Here is a 4,132-nt window from a genome sequence, read left to right as displayed (position 1 = left end):
ATGTTTTGTTAAAAATTAAACTGTATGGAAAAAGTACAGCTGAAAGTAATTTGTTGATTCATGGTTCCAGCTTCACAAATGTAAAGTAGTAATTGTGAAGGCATTTCTCACTATTTTCAGAATTTGTACAAACCAAACAATTAATGGAGAAAATAATCAGCAGATTTATCAATAATGATGAAAATAATCAATACAATAATACAAGTTTAGTATTGGTACTTTTACTAAAGTAAAGGATCTTAATACTTCCTCCACCACTGTTGCTGCCGAGTTATGTCTCATGTAATCAGTGGGTGTACTGTACTTTCTTTTAAGTGGCCAGTCAAGCAAAGGATAAATGCCCAAATTAACCCAAAAATGGGCCAGTAGTGTAACTTAACTTCAGGCAGTTGGGATCATTACGAAATTAACATTAGCCACAGAAGAGGTGCAGATTTTGTGATGGTTACTGGCCCACCGACGGGTGAGAAAACTATAAAAATATGCATTTTTAGGGTTAGGGGTAACTATATGTCATGCCTTCGCCATCCTAGGAAGAAAAAAAAAAATCAGCCCCCAGAGAATAAGTGGATATAATAGTGGTTATCTTAAAGCCTTGACTCATCTTATTATTTACTGTGATATTTGTGACCTTAAAATGAGTCCCTTAATTGATTTAAGCAATTAAAATATATGAAAATAAGTAAAATAACCACTGTCGGTAGAACAAGTTTCCAAATCTTCAGTTCGTTCATCGTGTTTCATTTTAAATCCACAGTGAAGACGACCAACAAACAGTCAGTGAGCCACATTTTAAAACACAGACACATTTTTATGATTAAAAACCAGACGGGGTTTTGTTAAAATTGTTACATGTAAAGAAACAACATCGGTAGACAAAATTCAAAAAATATAAAATAAATAAAAGTGAAAACAAACAAAATCGGACAAAATGTTTTGTCAGCTTCCAAACATTTCTCCACAGTCTCCATTGACAATATTCACATTTGACATCAATACTGTTGATAAATGAACACAAAAGTAACTGTTAATAGGTGACATTTTTCAATACGTCTAAATGAGTGTACAAGTGTGCATGTTCACAAACGCATGCAGGTGTTTACAGATTAACTGGCAAAATGATCCATGAATTAAAAAAAAAAAAACTCTCTTTTGTGTGTCGAACTGCATGGGGGTTGTGTAAATGCTGTATAAACCAAGGTTGTGGGGCAGGGAGGGGGGTCTGCAATCCGTTTGGTTTGGTTAATTTGCGTTCGAAGCTAGCTAATCTTCATCTACTGTTAAATTAAACTGACATGACAAAGATACAAAAAACAACACAAAAGGAACAGAACATGTGAGTAGAGAATATGTCGAGTTGTAGACCAACTGTTCAAGAAATCTACACCTACATACCCACAGAGCCATGCCTACCCTCTGCTCCCCCCACCATGCATCACATACACTTTGCACTAACACAGAGGTCAGACAAAATCCAGTACACAACATCATAATCTCTAGAACAATGCATGCTCTCGTGTTTTTTTTCCACGTGCCCAAACGACAGAGATATATATATTTATATTTTTTTGCAGATTTGTTAAAATTGCACATTATCTGTAGGCTAACTAGTGCAGGTGAAAGTAAAAACTTTTGAAAAGAAATGGGTGCTTGATTCAAATGTTCAAATAACCACACTGCAAAGTTTAGATAGGTCAGTGGTTCCCGAACCTTTTGGCTTCTGGCGCCTTAAAACGAACCCCTCATCACCGGTCGATCGGTTGTGTTCAAGTTTCCTTCCCTCTCATTTAAATAATTTATTTGAGTCCTTAAAAAGTAAAACTATCCGATAATTCACAAGAAACATGGTAGTGGCTCTGTAAACGCTAATATCAGCATGTCAGATGTGTGTGTTAGCATGCTAACATTTTAAGAACCCTAAGCCCAAAGTACAGCTAAGGCTTCTGAAGGAAGTGAACCAACCAACCGACCGTACCTAGTTTAGTGTGTTTGCATGCTAACATGATCTCATTAGCACTGGACACAAGGTACAGCTGAGCATCAGCTTCAGTAGGGTTCATCCTCTAGGGACGAATAAAGCCTGTACAAACTTTCATGGCAATAGTTGTTAAGATATTTAAGTCCGGACCAACATGGTAGATGGACCGACACTGCTAGCATGGCAGAAATATTGAAAATATAAGCTTCTTTCTTTCTTTTTTAACCATCTTATGACCTCTTCTGGGGTCCTGGTGCACCCTCAGTTTGGGAACCACTGAACTTCGCAAACCAAGGTAAGATCAAACTGGGGTTTTACAAAAGGTGACAGGTACAGTAAGTGCTTTAAAAATGTTGATTACACACATCTAAAAATGGAATCGTTAGTTATGGCTTCAGCATGCAACTCAAGAAAAAAAAGAAGCCAAATGACGGCGAGTTTATAGTCAAATCGGTCTCCGATAACAAGTGCACTGCTGGAGTTTTACTAAGATAAAAGCAGAGGAGGGAAACCTGCTTTGACTGGTCTTCCTGCTGTCGATTGCTCCCTGCTCCCACGTGGTAGTGCCGTGAACACACAACCACCACGAGTGTTTACAGCAGATTCGGACCCAAATTTGAACCTCCAGGGGTGTAAGGGATCGTGGGTGGCTTTAGCTCAAAAGCAATGGCACAAAGAAAAGCAGCTGGTACTCATTTTCAGTTTGTCGGTATATATCATAAAACTTAAACTCAGGGGACGATAGATTTGTTTGGCTTGCCTCTCACTGAAACACCTAACAATAGAAAACAGGCTGAAGACCGCATTATACATTATACCTCAGGCCGGTGCCTCCTGGCTTTTTTAAGGTATGAGAGGCACCGTATGATAAAGAGGGGAGAACAACTGTGCACAACACAGGTCAAAGGCACAACACTGGACACAGACGAAGGGAAACGACACCCAAGGTGCTTTGCAAAGGCCCAGAGAACAACAAGGGAGAACAAAAAAAAGAAGAAGGTGCTCCTCGATGAGACGTTTTGGGCATTTTTAGCAGCACACGGTCTGCTCACGACTCAGATTAGCAGAATAAAACTGCACAACACAAAAAATAAAAAATAAAAAGAAGAAGTCACATCAAAGTTTGAGCTCTGAGGCCTGACTGAACACAATCAGGGAGACAACAAAGGTACAGGGTTTTTTTTTCAGGTTTAAACGCATTCTTTTTGTTCATGCTTGATATAACATAACTGCATCAAATACGTTCTTTATACAAAGATGGGTGTATCAAAGTGATCAATGCCGGTGATAAAGGTCAGACGCCCCTTCAGCTTCAAGGGATGGTGATTCAAACGAGTTTGGTCTGCACGATGGGACGAGATGTTTCAATTCTCCATCTGATATGTGTAAATACGGCTCAAACGTCGCATTAAGTTGTTCTTATAACAAGGCTGCGTTTAATCCAGTAACAATATATTCACACCTGTTCATTTGTGGATTTGTTCTAGAATTAGTCAAATAATAAAAAGTCCATTGACAGAGAATGAAGAATTTGAATCTTAAATGTGACGATTTACTGTTTTTCTCTATTTTCTGGTTCTGATTGTTTCAGGTCGACATTTATAGAAATGCCAATTCCGTATCTCTCTTGGATATCATTTGCAAACATATATTCGGCCTGATAACGATTCATTTTCTTTATAAAATCTGAGATGTGTGCAGCAATTCCAAGGGCTAGAACCAGGATAGATATTATATAAGTTCCTCCAATATTGTTACAAGCCTTAAACACAGCGCTGTCACAGAGCAACTTAATGTCAAGTATACTCCAAGAGAAACATACTTTAGCCAAGTTGGTACCTAAACTGCTAGCACAGAGAAAAAAAACAGAAGAAGTCACATAACATCTGAAATAAAGGCTTCACTCTGAAGACACTCCCCATCTGGCAGGTTCACTGACGGTAAGTAAATTTCTGCGATAATGTCGGCTCAGGTATCTCAGGGCTTTAAGCGTGAGGAGTACAATTCAGCTTGCGCCACAGTTGCTACACAAGTGCTGCAGAACGTAAGACGAGACGAGTCAGTTAGTGTGTCGAGTTGAGGACTGGCGACGGAGGCAGCTGCAAAGTGAGTGAGTATTGGCATGAAGGTAGCACAAGGCCGGAGAGAGAGAGA

This window comes from Morone saxatilis, unplaced genomic scaffold (genome assembly GCF_004916995.1).
Source record: "Morone saxatilis isolate NCDOM2014 unplaced genomic scaffold, NCSU_SB_2.0 Contig1, whole genome shotgun sequence".
Lineage (NCBI taxonomy): Eukaryota > Metazoa > Chordata > Actinopteri > Moronidae > Morone > Morone saxatilis.
This window is presented reverse-complemented; position numbering follows the sequence as displayed.